A 17,473-nucleotide genomic window follows, 5' to 3' on the forward strand; every position below is an offset into this window, starting at 1 on the left:
GGTACCCATAAGAAAGAAAAATCAAAGATGAGATATCTTTAAAATCTCAATTATTTCTCTTTGACATTACTGAGATTAAATGGGGGGCAGACAGAAACTTAGGTCTCCTGCATCCCAAATATTTCTCTTGAGAAATTTCACAAATGTATATTTTACAAATGTAAAAGAGATCTTAACAATGTCAGAAAATAAGATCAGATTTGTTAATATTAGATTTTAAAGGATTAGTCAATTTTCTTAAAAAAATCCAAATAATTTACTCACCACCATGTCATCCAAAATGTTGATGTCTTTCTTTGTTCAGTCGAGAAGAAATTATGTTTTTTGAGGAAAACATTTCAGGATTTTTCTAATTTTAATGGACTTTAATGGACCTCAATACAGTACTTAACAGTTTTAATGCAATTTAAAATTGCAGTTTCAAATGACTCTAAATGATCCCAAACGAGGCATAAGGGTCTTATCTAGCAAAACAATTGTCATTATTGACAAGAAAAATAAAAAATATGCACCACAACTCTATCTCTATCTCTGGTCCTGTGACGTGCCAGATCGACCTTACGCAATACGTCATCACGGCAAGAGGAGATGGATGACGTATGCGAAACTACGCCTCAGTGTTTACAAGTGTGGAGAAAGAGGACCGTTCAGACGTTGATGTATGTGGAATGATACTAAATAATGTCTTTGTGTCAGTTTATTGTTTAAAATGGTCTGCAAATGTGCGTTTCATATGTAACACATGATCTTTCAATGGCATTACGCAATTACGTGAGGTCGCGCTGGCGCTTCACAGGAGCGGAGATAGACAAGAAGTTGTGGTTTAAAAGTGCATATTTTTTATTTTTCTTATCAAAAATGGCAAATGCTTTGCTAGATAAGACCCGTATGCCTTGTTTGGGATCGTTTAGAGTCCTTTGAAACTCCGTTGAAACTGCAATTTTAAACTGCATTAAAACTGTTGCGTGTTGGTGTCCATTAAAGTCCATTAAAATAAGAAAAATCCTGGAATGTTTTCCACAAAAAAAAATGTTTCTTCTCGACTGAACAAAGAAAGACATCAACATTTTGGATGACATGGTGGTGAGTAAATTATCTGTTTTTTTTTTTTAAGAAAATAGACTAATCCTTTAACATAAAATGTAATATTTTAAATTTACCCAAATCCAGATTATTTTACTTATTGTAAGCCTAACAATGAAAAATCTGTCATCATTTGCTCACTCTCATGTTGTTACAAACCTGTATCATTTTCTTTTTTTTCTTTTTTATGAACACAAAGGAAGATATTTTGAGGAATGTTTGTAACCAAACCAATCAGAAGCCCCATTGACTTCCATTGTAGGAAAAAGAATACTGTGGAAGTTAATGGAGCTTCATGGGCCTCATTTATAAAACTGTCCATAAGATTCTTACTAAAAGTCTACGTACGCACAAAGCCAAAAATGTCATACACCAAAAAATATTAAGAATTATGAAACAAAGCAATGTTCCCTTTATAAATCACAGATTACCTGCAAGTGTACATACATACATGAATCATCCTCAAATCCTACCCTGCAAGCCCATTCTCCCATTAAGTTTGTTTTTATAGCTCACAACCTTTGTGTGGGAACTGGCGTACGCACGTTTCCAACCTTGTTTTGTGCGTACGCATGCCTTATAAATGGCCCCAGATCTGTTTTGTTACAAACATTCCTTAAAATATCTTCCTTTATGTTCATCAGAACAAAGACATTTATACAGGTTTGTAACAACATAAGAGTGAGTAAATGATGACAGAATATTCATTTTTAAGTGAATTTAAAAACAATTGTCTCATTTTAGGAGAAAACATTTGAGACTTAGCTGAAACTTAAATAAAAAATATTCAACTCCATCATATCTCCTGAGCTATGAAAGAACAACCTATGAGCAATACATTTTTCCTTTGGGTCCAACCTGGGGCCTCATTAATAAAATGCTTCATACATCCTACATTTGATCTTACGATCATTTATCAAAAATGCGTACGTGTAATTCATAAACCGAACTTACGTGCAGAAAATTTATAAATCATAAATGATCTTGAACTTGTCCGCAGCTGAGCAGTTTCAGATCTCCGCCTTCAAACAATGCCTAATTAAGGTCATAGACATATAAAAGAGTGCTTGTCAATATTTAAACCCAATTTCGAGCAGCAATAAGGCTTATTTTCCAAAAACAGCAATTAGACAAACAAAAGTGTATACGTCTGCTCAGACCCCAACATGGCGCTAAGCACTTTTCCACATCAAAGATACATTTTTATAAATATGGACTTTGCCGTGGATTTTTGCGTACGCACACTTTACGATCAAATCTGTGCGTACGCACGCTATATAAATGAGGCCCCAGGCGATTGGCGGGTCAAAAATTCACCATATTCCAAAAACTATCCGGATTACCAATTGCTGATCCAAGAAGGTCTGCCAGTTAGAAATCATCTTTTAAGTTTCCAAAATGTTGGATTTCCAGCAGACTTTTTACACCAAACTATTTTATTGACACTTTTTTAGAAATAATAAGTTTATTTTTTAATCTTGTTACACTCCATTCTGAGTTTTCTCCCCTGTTTAGATATTTGCAATGTGACTTATTTGTATGAATTTGTATTGTATTTGTACAAAACTATTTGTCTACGTAAGCAGCATAATGTGTTCCAGCTGTGGGTCAAAAATGGTCGAGCCCAGCTGTTGTTAAAACAATGGGTTAAAACAACCCAGCATTTTGGGTTGAAACAACACAAAGGTTAAATTACAACCCAACAGGCTTGGTTTGTCCCTTTATAACCCAACGATGGGTTGAATATAACCCAGCATTTTTTTAATGCATCCTGCATGTCAGGAGCCTACCTGTGAGTCTTCATGGAAGAACTGAGTACTAACTTTGATTACAGTGTTTGTATAGGCAGCTCATTTGGTTTGGAACAGAGCAACCGTATATACACATGCCTAATGGGTTCCATTAAAAAGGAAAAAAAAAGAAATGCTGTTGCATACTTTGACCTCAAAAGTGATTACTGGCAGCTGGGTCATTATCTGGGTCTGTTTGTGCCTGCCTCCATCATTTCATGTCAGTCTACGACGCACGCACACAAACTTGTGTACTTCTCTGCTCCCTCCAGGGCTCTCCTCTGCTCCTCCTCCTCTATCTAACGTTCTCCGGGGACTCAGATTATTGTGCCAACATCAAAGCCTGCCCTCCCAACGTCTCATTGTGATTGAATGCGAGGACTAAAACGTAGAAGTCTGCTTGCTTAAGGTCACATGAAGGATGGGGAATAAGCTTTTCTCTCATGCTATCTCCATTCCACACTCTGTGTATACAACCACACACACATATATGTATATATACGTTTGTGTTTTCCTATTTCTTTTTAAACCATCTTCCAGCCTCCTTCTCAGCTCTTTGTTTTGAATTGTTGTGCTTGGTTTTGTCAGTAATGGTCTGGGCAGTCCAGTGGAACACTCTTGATCCTTTGTTATGCTGCAGGGATTGGGTTTGTGTGTGTTGGGTATAGACACACACAGTATATAAGAGAGAGAAAGTCGGGTAGAGAGAGCAGAAGGATTTATGAGTCGATAAACAATTCAGGCAGATGTATATAAAGTGTATATCCTAAAGCAAAATGGGGACTGTGTAAATGTAAGACAGAGGAGGGTGTGATGGGGAGTTTTTGAAGCACTAAAAATAGGACTTGGTGCTGGCTGGAGGATGGAGATGACATTGATTAACTGATACAGAACAACTCTCAACCCCCATCTCTTTCTTTCTTTCCCGAGGTCTTAACTCTGCCTTTTTGCATTCTGCTATGCCATTGCTGTCAGGGTCAAACCCACTCGACGGAGTAGTCTGTGTGAGTGCATTTTGCATTTTTGTGTGAGCTTTTTTGTGTGTATGACTCAGATTTTCCTTTATGCTGGATCCAGCTACAAAGATTTGTTTGTGATCTCTTATGCATGGCAGGATTAATAAGTAACATTCGCCCATTTTTACCATGACAATTCTGTCATCACATACTTACCCTGTTTTTTCTTCTGTGGAGCATTATAACTGGCTTGAGGCATCAAACGGCAAGATATTTGGTTTAAGCGCTACAGCAGAGGAAAAAAATGCAGGTTGATCGAGTTGTATGAATCATTTTTATTATGCTTTTTTTCTACATTGACAGCACCTGTCCTCGATTTGCTTTCATTACATTAAGGAGCATCTAGGATATCCTTAAAACACCATTTGTTTTCCATAATGGTTTGAAACATTATGTTGGTTAATAAAAGATAATCTAATGCACAATCGTTTTCCTGCATCCAAAATCACCTGCTTTAGTGTAGTATGCAAAATTAGTACATTACAAAAAATTTCTTTCTCAGTATTTTTGCTTATATTTTTAGTAAATATATCTAAAAATTCTTAAATCAAGATGCATTTTCTTAACTCTTTCTCTGCCATTGACAAGTAAACTTGTCGATTAACTCTTTCACCGCCAGCATTTTTTTTTAAAGTTGCCAGCCAGCGCCAGCGTTTTTCATGATTTTCACCAAAGTTTAATGCCTTCCAGAAAATGTTCTTCTTCAAATATATAAACATACAATATATCAAATGAAAGAACAGACCCTCTGCTTTCAAAAAAAAAAAAAAAACGTTTCATCCTACCTTGAGTAGTTTTTTTGTAATCATCTTTTGAATATGGGTAGGTTTCTGCAAAAACACCACATTTTGAGCAAAAAGCAGAGATAATTCCATTTTTGTGACGGACTTCTCATAGAGATCCCATTCAGAGCGATCTTTAAAACAGACACGGACATGCAGCAGCTTGCCAGAGGGTAATACTTCCGGGTTTAAAAAGTTGAGGAAGGTTAAAAAGTTGAAATAGCGGTATTGCGGAAAGACAGAAATACTCGTCATTGGCGGGGAAGCGTTTTCTCTTGATTGACGAGATATCTCGTCAATGGCGGGGAAACAGTTAAACTATCTTCCTTTGTGTTCATCAGAACAAAGAAAGTGCTCTTTAAAACATACACAGAGTTCTTTCTCTTTCACGTGAGGCGCTACTTCCGGGTTGTATAAGTTGCGAAAGTGGATAATACCGGTATTGCGGAAAGACGGAAATACTCGTCATTGGCGGGAAAGCGTTTTCTCTTGATTGACGAGATATCTCGTCAATGGCGGGGAAAGAGTCAAGAGAAAACGCTTCCCAGCCAATGACGAGTTTTTACGACAATCCGTATTTCCGCTATTATCTACCAGGTGACCAACTTATAATACACGGAACACTTATAATACATCCTCTAAAGCCAAAACAGTTAAAACTTTGTGTATGTTTTGATCATCGCTCTGAATCTAATCTCTATCAAAAGTCATTCACAACAATGCTATTATTTCAGCTTTTTGCTCAAAATTTAGAATTTTTGAAAAATAAAAGAGAAAAAATAAAGATAGGATGAAACAGGTTTTTTGTTTAAAATCAGAGGTTTGTTCTTTCATTTGATATGTTTATGTATTTAAAGAAGAGCATTTTCTGGAAGGCATTAAACTTTTGTGAAAATCATAAAAAATGCTGGTGCTGGCTGGCAACTTTGTTAAAAACCGCTGGCGGGAAAAGAGTTGTACAAAATGACCTAAGAAAATAAATCTAGTTTTTAGACCAAAAATATCAAATTTAAATGAATTTGTGCTTATAAACAAGCTAAAAAACGTCTAATGCAGTGGTTCTCAACTCCAGTCCTCGGGACCCACTGCTCTGCACATTTTGGATGTCTCTCATATCTGACACATTCAGGTGTGTTCAATAAGGGAGACATCCAAAATGTGCAGAGCAGTGTCCGAGGACTGGAGTTGAGAACCACTGGTCTAATGGGTTAAATTTTCCTTAAATGAAGTGTTGGAAAAAAATTAATTTCTTATTTCAAGATTTTTTTCTTACCACATTGGCAGATTATTATATAATAATTATTTATCTTTTTTATGCTTGTTTTAAGCACAAATTCACTTAATTCTTTTTCTAAAAGCTAGACTTATTTTCTTAGGTCATTTTGCTCATCAAGAAAATACATCTTGATTTAACAATTTTTAGATATTTGTACTAAAAACAGGACAAAAATACGAAGTAAGAAAGTATTTTTTTTGCACTGCACTCTAAAAACAAACGGTGCTATATAGCACCAAAAGTGGTTCTTTGCTCGTAATCATAGAAGAACCACTTTTAGTGCCATATAGCACCGGTGAAGCACCTGTGTAGAACCATATAGTGCTATGTAGAACCATATGTGGTGCTACAGTGGTGCTATATGGCCCCTATATGGTTCTGCACAGGTGCTATACAGGTGCTTCACCGGTGCTATATGGCACTAAAAATGGTTCTTCTATGGTTACGATCCAAAGCAACAGTTTTGGTGCTATATAGCACCGTTTGTTTTTTTAGAGTGTGCATGTCCAAAGAGTAGTATTTGAAATCTTAGTATCCAAAAAAAAAAAAAAACTAGGGCTGTCAAAAGATTAATCATGATTAATCACATACAAAATAAAAGGTTGTTTATGCATAATATATGTGTGTGCACTCTGTGAAATTATTTTGTATATATAATACACACACATGCATGTGTGTATTTAAGAAACTTTAACATGTTTGTATTTTTTTATTTTTAAATATTTTTATTAAATATAAATAAAAATAAAAAAATAAAAAAATCTTATTTTATACATTTATGTGTGTATTTATATATACATAATAATTACACACAACACACACACAAATATTTTATGCCAAACAAACCTTTATTTTGCATGTGATTAATCACGATTAATCTTTTGACAGCCCTAAAAAACAGTATGTTTAGCCATAAGTGCTAAGAAGCCAGTTAATAAGTACCAGAAACTAAAAATGTGGCAGCCACACACACGCACGCACGCACGCACACACATGTTGGTGTATGTGGTTTACGGGGACATCTCCATTGACGCAATGCATTTTATACTGTCTAAACTGTTATATTCTATTCCCCTAACCTACCCCAATCCCTAACCCCAATGTCACAAAAACCTGTTGCCAGTCTTTAATCTATGAAAAACTACCATTTAGTATGTTTTTTAGCGTTTCTGTTTATGGGGACACTCTCTGTGTCCTCGTAAATCACGTTTATAGCATAATAAACATGTCATTATACACTATTCATGTCCTCGTAAACCATATAGACCAACCCCCCCCCCCCCCACACACACACACACATATAGGCAAGGAATAATTAACGACATGCCATTGAATTATTTGAAAATAATGCACAACCGATGTGGTAATGTGTGCATTATTTCAAATAATTCGAAGGACCGGAGACAATGATTCCGCTTACCACAGTTACCACAAGCAGGTCAGCTGTGCGTTTTTACAGAAAAATAATAATCAACACACTATTGAAACATTTCTCAACCAATCAGAATAAAACATTTAACAGGCCTGTGGTATAATATTGTAATGATTTGATAATCAAGAAACATGTCTTATTTGAGTCAGTATGTGCTGTCATGGAACACGATTTGGATGCTACTTATAAACATGAGTAGAGAGATAGCATGTCTGATCTACTAGCAAAAAATTGATTTTAACTATATAAAATGTAATCACTTGCCATTTAAAATATTACATGCACAGCCACCCTAGATCACATGACAAAGCCAAGCAAGGCAGTACATCACTTTGACTTGCTGTCCAGAGATATGGCCTGAAGAATCAACAAGAGCTTCTCTCTCCCTGTCCAAGCTAATGTGAGTGGGACATGAGAGGGCAATTGAGCCAGCTATATCATTGTACTGACAGGGTATGTCCACAAGTTTGGTAAAGAGAGTCATGAACATTATACAGTATTCCTACCCAGTTTGGTCGTGGTACTTTAAAATGACAAGCAAATTTGTGCAGGCTTGAACAAATGACCTTATACAAAATATCATTATATACATGCCTTATTATAAGCAGTTACAGTATGTAGTAAAAATGTCTTTTTAATGGTCAATACCAATATTGAGAGAGCTATGTGGCCAATATGAGGCTGATGTAACACAAAGTTGAGAAAAGAAATGAGTATGTAATTTACAAATGTAATTAAAGGAAATTAGAAACAAACAGAAAATAGATTAAATTAAATAAACATTTATTATGTGCAGTATTAAGGAATGTATTGCCACTGAAATATATCGGCCTGTCTCTATATAGTATCATTCAATTTATCTGCATGTGTGTGGCCTATAGCTATAGGAAAAATATTTAAAATATAATAATAAAGTTTATTTCATATATATATATATATATATATATATATATATATATATATATATATATATATATATATATATATATATATATATATGCTGTACATACAGTGAGGAAACATAAAACATGCAATTTTGCGAGTTCTTCCACTTAGATATCATGGAGTGGTCTGAAATTGTCATCATAGGTGCATGTCCACTGTGAGAGACATAATCTAATAAAAAATCCAGAAATCAAAATGATTTTTTAAAAATATTTATTTGTATGATACAGCTGCAAATAAGTATTTGAACACTTGTCTATCAGCTGAAATTCTGACCCTCAAAGACAAAGACCTGTTAGTCTGCCTTTAAAATGTCCACATCCACTCCATTTATTATCCTAAATTAGATGCACCTGTTTGAGGTGGTTAGCTGCATAAAGACACCACCCCATATACAATCAGTAAGAATCCAACTACTAACATGGCCAAGACCAAAGAGCTGTCCAAAGACACTATAGAGACAAAATTGTACACCTCCACAAGGTACGGGGAAATTGTCAAGCAACTTGGTGAAAAAAGGTCCACTTGTGGAGCAATCATTAGAAAATGGAAGAAGCTAAACATGACTGTCAATCTCCCTCGGACTGGGGCTCCATGCAAGATCTCACCTCGTGGGGTTTCAATGATCCTAAGAGAGACTACACGGGAGAAGCTGATCAATGACCTGAAAAGAGCTGGGACCACCATTTCCAAGGTTACTGCTGGTAATACACTAAGACGTCATGGTTTAAAATAATGCATGGCATGGAAGGTTCCCCTGCTTAAACCAGCACATGTCCAGGCCCATCTTAAGTTTGCCAATGACCATTTGGATGATCAAGAGGAGTCATGGGAGAAAGTCATGTGGTCAGGTGAGACCAAAATAGAACTTTTTGGTCATAATTCCACTAAACTTGTTTGGAGGAAGAAGAATGATGAGTACCATCCCAAGAACACCATCCCTACTGTGAAGCATGGGGGTGGTAGCATCATGCTTTGGGGGTGTTTTTCTGCACAGGGGACAGGGCCGTGTATTGCGAGATTTTGGGGAACAACCTCCTTCCCTCAGTTAGAGCATTAAAGATGGGTTGAGGCTGGGTCTTCTAACATGACAATGACCCGAAGCACACAGCCAGGATAACCAAGGAGTGGCTCTGTAAGAAGCTTATCAAGGTTCTGGCATGGCCCAGCCAGTCTCCAGACCTAAACCCAATAAAAAAATCTTTGGAGGGAGCTCAAACTTCGTGTTTCTCAGTGACAGGCCAGAAACCTGACTGATCTAGAGAAGATCTGTGTGGAGGAGGGTGCAAATCTGGCAGAAAACTACAGGAAACGTTTGACCTCTGTAATTGCAAACAAAGGCTACTTAACCAAATATTAACATTGACTTTCACAGATGTTCAAATACTTATTTGCAGCTGTATCATACGAATAAATAGTTTTAAAAAATCATACATTGTGATTTCTGGGGTTTTTTTTGGATTGTGTCTCTCGCAGTGGACGTGCGCCTGCGATGGCGGTTTCAGGCCCCTCCATGATTTCTAAGTGGGGAACTTGCAAAATAGCAGGGTGTTCAAATACTTATTTTCCTCACTGTAGGTCAAATGTAGGTCTTATGAGTTATTTAAAATGGGAGTATCTCAGACTGTGTTCAGATTTGCCAAGATACCACAGTCTGCGACAAAATATATATATATTTGTATATAAAAATATAATTTTATTCAAGTATTTCTCTTCAAAATTTTCCCCGTCCAAATGAGCTCAGCCATTGCCTTCACTTCATTTTATTGCTTTATACTGTTAATGCCTAAATTGTCTCATTTGCTTCAAATTGCATTACTCTTTTATTTTTTTAGGAGGATCATCGAGACAAAGTTGGCACTTAAAAGTAACATAACCAAGAACTCTATTAGATCCCCCGGGCTATTAAAACAACTTCAGAGCTGTAAAATAATTCTGGGTAAGCACGTTGTGCATATATGTGTATTACGTATGTGTGAACAGTTAAATAGTTTTATAGTGTGTGCATGGTGCAACAATCTGCTGGGTTGGGTTATATCATAATGATATAATCCATAAATGTGAGCATTAGCAAACCCAAACCAGCAGAAAGGAAATAAAGCAGACCTACATCAACTTAACAGGCTGAAATAAAGCCCTTGTGTCTGTGAATACTTCTAAGGGATAATGGATCTTTAACCTAATAAAAAAGCAAGAATACCACTGACTTTAAAGTAAGGCTTCACTTTCAGATAAGAAAATGTTATTATTTCGGCCGAGGTAGAGATGGTCTTTGAGATGCTACGCACTGAATACATCCTTGCGTGTGCTTCAATCTTTGAACCGAGGACGGTGAATGTGTGCCGGTGCTCGAGACCTCTGTCATGTCCTTTCATCCCACTTTAGCTAAGAGTCAGTCTCATTTCATTAACTACAGCATGACATTTCTCTTTCTCTCTGTTTATCCTCCTCTTTTTAAAAGGTGAATTATATCATTTTAATGGCAATATTTATCTCAAATGTGAAATGGCAGCTATTATTTATACTAATTTGCAAATGGATAAAACACCCCGCCCTAGTATATTTTTCTCATTGAATATCCTGGAAAATGTCACATTATGGGATAGAAACCAAGCATGCATCTAAACGTATTCTTATCACCTCTTTGTATATTCATAAAGCAATGCTAATGCACAGCTTTATGAAAATCGTACACTGCACCATTTTTCTTTTTCTTCATTTCCTATTTCAAAGTACAATGCAACCCAGTAAAGCCTGGCTGCATTCTCTCTCTCTCTCTCTCTCTCTCTCTCTCTTTCTGTCTGTGTCCTTTCTCTACTAGATTATAGCCCCTAGTAATGTTATCTATAGCTTTATTCCATTGAGATATGGGGGAGGGATCTAAATGCTTCAACATTGCATTACAATAACTGTTACAGTTTTCTTTTTGTATAGATTTGTGTGTATTCTTGTGTGTTTATACGTAGTCTCCATTTCAGCTCGTCCTTTACAAAGCCTTAAGCTATATCCTCCGACACCACCGGTTTAAGACTAAAACTCCATCTCGACATAGAAACATTCAGTTTCACCCTGCAGCCTGTCACAGGAGCTGAGAAAGAGAGAGAGAGAGAGAGAGAGGACCAAAAAAATGAACCAAGTCAGCTACAGATTTAATATTTAATCCTTCAAACAGAAACCAGTGCAACTGTCTAGTAATTCATTTAATTAATGTTGGCAAATAGACTTTGCTTTGTCCATGTATCTCTCTTCACCTTCCCATTTTGTTCACACTATCAATCTGTGTTCGTTTGTTGCCCCGGGGAATTTCCTCTCTCGATTGCGGGCTATGGAAAACTGGAATTTGAAAAGTTGAGAGTCCGGCTTCATTGTCTTCCATCTTGCGGCAAATCCCAGTGGGCGCTTGGTAGACCATGCATTATGGAGCGTATCTTCACTTCTCTGCACTGCTAGTTTTAGAGTCGCTGACTTGCCTAACATTGCCAAACATTCAGCATGTCCAACAAACACATAATGGAGTTTTTTTCATTTTATTTAAATTCATCTGTCTCAGATGTTTATTCTAAAATTCTTTAGGACTAATATAAAATAGACACAAATGAGAGAATTCGTAGCATACTGTAAAGAACGGAGCTGTAAATTAAACCTGGCTAGCATAGTTTGGTCTTACAGGAATCTGATTCATTTTAAAATATCTGACTTTTGCTTGCAGATTTGTGTATATTGGTAAGCCTAATTGGTAAGTACAGTTTGAGATATTGCTGAGATGTCTTAAAAAACTTACTGTAGGCAAAAATCTTTATTTAATCTCACTGTCGCTGTAGGATATTTAATATATATATTGGGCAGTTGCTTCAAAGCATTTAGGGGTGTGGTCCTGGTCAAGACAATCTCCTGAACTCCAAACTGAATGTCAGAATGGGAAAGAAAGGTGATTTAAGCAATTTTGAGCGTGGCATGGTTGTTGGTGCCAGACGAGCCGGTCTGAGTATTTCACAATCTGCTCAGTTACTGGGAATTTCACGCACAACCATTTCTAGGGTTTACAAAGAAAAGTGTGAAAAGGGAAAAACAACCAGTATGTGGCAGTCCTGTGGGTGAAAATGCCTTGTTGATGCTAGAGGTCAGAGGAGAATGAGCCGACTGATTCAAGTTGATAGAAGAGCAACTTTAACTGAAATAACCACTCGTTACAACTGAGGTATGCAGCAAAGCATTTCTGAAGCAACAACACGCACAACCTTGAGGCGAATGGGCTACAACAGCAGAAGACCCCACCGGGTACTACTCATCTCCACTACAAATTGGAAAAAGAGGCTACAATCTGCACAAGCTCACCAAAATTGGACAGTTGAAGACTGGAAAAATGTTGCCTGGTCTGATGAGTTTTGATTTCTGTCGAGACGGGATGAGATGGTAGAGTCAGAATTTGGCGTAAACAGAATGAGAACATGGATCCATCATGTCTTGTTACCACTGTGTAGGCTGCTGGTGGTGGTGTAATGGTGTGGGGGGTGTTTTCTTGGCACACTTTAGGCCCCTTAGTGCCAATTGGGCATCGTTTAAATGCCACAGCCTTCCTGAGCATTGTTTCTGACCATGTCCATCCCTTTATGACCACCATGTACCCATCCTCTGATGGCTACTTCCAGCAGGATAATGCACCATGTCACAAAGCTCAAATCATTTCAAATTGGTTTCTTGAACATGACAATGAGTTCAATGTACTAAAAAGGCCCCCACAGTCACCAGATCGCAATAGAGCATCTTTGGGATGTGGTGGAATGGGAGCTTTGTGCCCTAGATGTGCATCCCACAAATCTCCATCAACTGCAAGATGCTATCCTATCAATATGGGTTAACATTTCTAAAGAATGCTTTCAGCACCTTGTCGAATCAATGACACGTAGAATTAAGGCAGTTCTGAAGGCGAAAGGGGGTCAAACACAGTATTAGTATGGTGTTGCTAATAATCCTTTAGGTGAGTGTGTATATATATATATATATATATATATATATATATATATATATATATATATATATATATATATATATATATATATAGCAACATTTCTTCATTATTGGTATTCAAGTTCGCACATCACCAACCAAAATAAAACTATTGTAGACCAGAGCCATACAAGGATATGCCATTTGGGAGGCCTTTGAACAAATGAACAAATAGGCAATTTGGCTTCTCAATTCATATTATACACAATTGTGTATTGATCAATGTGGCATTAGTTCAAACTGAAAGCTCTCTCAAGTCCAAAACCTAGTGATCTGCATACAAAGGCAACATTTTAAAGGCATTTTCTCTTGGAGGACTTTAAAGGTCTTGTTATTACACTGTTTTTATTATTATACTGTTATTATACTTGTTATTATAGCTGGTCAGGAACGTTTTTGAAATCTAGTTCACATTGCAAAGTTGCTGCCTGCACTAGGACAAAATGCTGGGTTGTTTCTACCCATGTTTCTGTAAATTATGGACAAATTGACCAAGAAAATGTCCATATTTGGCTTAATAAGGGATTGAAACAACACTACATTTTTAAGTGTATGTACTGTATAGCTTTATAAATCTGTCACCTGCAGTACGAGGTCCTATGTAAGGGATAATGTATAGGCAGCCGGTTGTTATTGCAGAAATAAGCCCCTATAGTGTGATCAGGACCTGACGCGAAGTGGAGGGTCTTGGGGCTTATTTCGTGATAACAGCTGGCTGCCTGTACATTATCCTGCTTCTTACATGGCTCATAAGTAAGGAACATTAAATATGATTTGAAATATTTTATTTGCCCATTTTTAATGAATTAAATCCTTTTGAGGACAACACATTTAGTTTTGGTTTTAAGATGAAACAAGATGTATAAATGTCACAAACACACTATTTGGTTTAATCATTTGTAAATATAATGTCATTAATGTTCTTACAATACATAATTTATATTTCATTTTTGTGTAACATTAAACTAAACAGGCTAAATTGCCCTATACATGTCGACTGGTTTGAATCACAGTTTTGACATCAAGCTTGTTTATTACATAAGCTGATGTATTGTTTTGTGGTAATGCAAAACACCATTTGCTGAAGCGTTGAGGGTTGGAGCGTGATTATGGGAGATATGTGAGTACTGCAAAAGATCTCCTGCTGGGAGACAGTATGTCTGAGGAGCACAACAGGAGCCCGGGGGCCAGACATGCATGATAGGTTTAATGGTGCTTTTGTGCTGTAACATCACAATATGCTACTCAAGTCGAGTTCAATCTAATTGCCTGATGTTTGATACATCTAATGTCCCAATCTTAGAAAATATGGTTCCGTTGCTTGTTTTGTTCCTCATATTTCTGCAGCGTGTGTTGTCTTACCTGGCCATCTGGAGAGTATCCTCCCTGACCCGGCAGCCATCTGGGTACAGTCCAGGATCCACCTCCATTCTGTCACCATCTGACGCACCACACATACATTCACAGACCAGCGAGAAAAGTTTTAGACTCTCATTTCCCTAATATAACAATGAGAGTAAGTAGGTAGATGTCAGTGTATGCTTGCATGAGCATGTGGGCAAGTTTGTGTATTTAATACGCTTAAAGTGTATGACCTGGTGCATCCACACATTGTATACGTATATATGAGTATGTGCTCACAATCACACACACAATATAAGATGGCCAATATGCACTCTCATCTAAAGCCAGTGTGACCATAAGCACTTGAAAAGCTATGTCGGTGTACTAGATCTCAGATCAGCAGAGTTAAAGATAAAAGTCTCTCCAGTGGGACTGAATATGTCCCATTATTAAAATAGCATCTTGAAAGTTTCTGTTCTGCCCCACAGCGCAAACTGTGATTCTAATGAGATCGGTTTGACCTCTGTCACGCAGACTACTGTACTGAAAGCCATTTGCCTATGGCGGCCCGTGGACACCATGGTCTCCGCAGATTTTCCTCAGTCTTTCTTTCAAAAGATTGTACATATTTAGGTACCAAAATGGTGTATACTACCTAGGATCTCTTTTTAGAAATATCAAAAAGCGACAACATTTTTAAACCATCATTTGCAAGAACCCTATAATGCGTAAACATGTCGACACTGGCAAGGTTATGTTTTAATGATGCCCTCTGTTAACAGCAGCGTTCGGAAGTAATTGGCTCTCGCGAAAGACGCTAACCTTTTCAGGGAACAAATAAGATTGCGAGAGAGCAGGATGTGCTCATCCGTGTGCGCGTAACCCCTTCACTAAACATAAGCCGAGTTATAAAAACAATTGAAAATATGCATCAGGGAATGCTAACCTCAGACAAGCACTCTTGCATTAGCTTTTCAACCACTGGAGAAAGCATTGATTGCTGCCACAAAAACTAATTAAAGAAGCATTTGCTGTGCATTCCCTAATCAGGGGAAAACTTTTTAAGAGAGCAGCTTTGCATGTCATTAGCTTCCATAAGAGAAACCCTTGCGAGAGGCTAATTGAACACAGTTGCCTGCGAGCAGACGCTGCTACGACTGCGCCGGTGTTATTGAGAGATTTTAGCGTTAGCATTTATTTAGCCAGTGAAGGAGAATAAAGCTGCAGGAGACCGAAATCATCATGGGATGAACGCTAATAACCAGGCCTTTGCGTCTTGCTAATGGGCACCACGCACCAAACATATACTTATGTGAGAACAAATGCTCGACTAGCACAATCACACAATCAGTCACACGCAGATGAATAAATATAATTTCTTCTCGAAATTGCACATAAGCCTCTTGAATAAACAAGCAACTGCACAGCAGGCCTAAAGAAAACTGGAAAGCCATTTGAACTAGCTGTAGCATAACTAGATTTGCTAACTTGAATTGAAGATATGTGTCAGCACTGTGGAAGGATGGGTCTAGTTGTCACAGGGGGTTTGAGATGAATGTCTTTTAGTCAAAAATTGGTGTTTTCTCTAGTAGGAGTTTCGAAGACATAATATTTGGATATATGCATTTGGCAGATATACTTTTATTCAATGGGACTTACCAAAGCAACTTGTTTTACTAGTATGTGTGTTCTCTGTGATTTAAACCCAAAACTTTTTGAGCTGCTAACGCAATGCTATACCAGGTGAGCTAAAATTGAAACAGCTTAATTATGGAAGTCAATTCAACCTACTTTTTAACTTGCGATAAATTGACATACTGAAACTTACAAAAACAATTTGAAATTGTTTAACTTAATTTGTTAAAGGGACACTCCACTTTTTATGAAAATATGCTCTTTTCCAGCTCTCCTAGAGTTAAACATTTGATTTGTTTTGGAATCCATTTAGCTGATCTCCAGGTCTGGCGGTAGCATTTTTAGCATAGCTTAGCATAATCCATTGAATCTGATTAGACCATTAGCATAGGACAAAAATAAAAAAAACGAAGTGTTTGGATATTTTTCCTATTTAAAACTTGACTCTTCTGTAGTTACATCGTGTACTAAGACTGATGAATAATGAAAAGTTGCAATTTTCTAGGTAGATATGGCTAGGAACTATACTCTCATTCTGGCGTAATAATCAAGGACTTTGCTGCTGTAACATGGCTGCAGCAGGCGCAATGATATTACGCAGCACCTATTTTCTGGCAGTACGTAATATCACTACGGTCTTAGTACACTATGTAACTACAGAACCAACTTTTAAATAGCAACTTTTATCGAAACTCTTTGGTTATTTTTTAGCGCGATGCTAATGATCGAATAAGATTCAATGAATTATGCTAAGCTATGATAAAAGAAGTACCGCCAGACCCGGAGATCAGCTGAATGGATTCCAAAATGGTAAAACTCAAATGTTTAGGGGAGCTAGGGGATATTTTCAAAAAAAGTTGAGTGTCTCTTTAAGTTAAAGTAATATAAAAATATGTTGATATGATATATTTTTTAGAAAGTTTCACGGTATGCCTTTTTTTCAATAAATGCACACCTGACCTGTCAAATGTCTTAAAATAGCTACCAGAGCAATGCATGCGGTAGCCAGGTGTAAGCAGGAAAATTGACGACGTGCCGTTAAATTATTTTTAAATAATGCACATCCGCAATGTAACGAGGGCACAGTGGTGTTTTAAAGCAGTGGTGTATCCAACATTACCAGCTTAAAATACCCCACTGATCATTTATTATAGCATGTCCAA

Source organism: Misgurnus anguillicaudatus, chromosome 18 (assembly GCF_027580225.2).
Source record: "Misgurnus anguillicaudatus chromosome 18, ASM2758022v2, whole genome shotgun sequence".
NCBI classification, from domain to species: domain Eukaryota; kingdom Metazoa; phylum Chordata; class Actinopteri; order Cypriniformes; family Cobitidae; genus Misgurnus; species Misgurnus anguillicaudatus.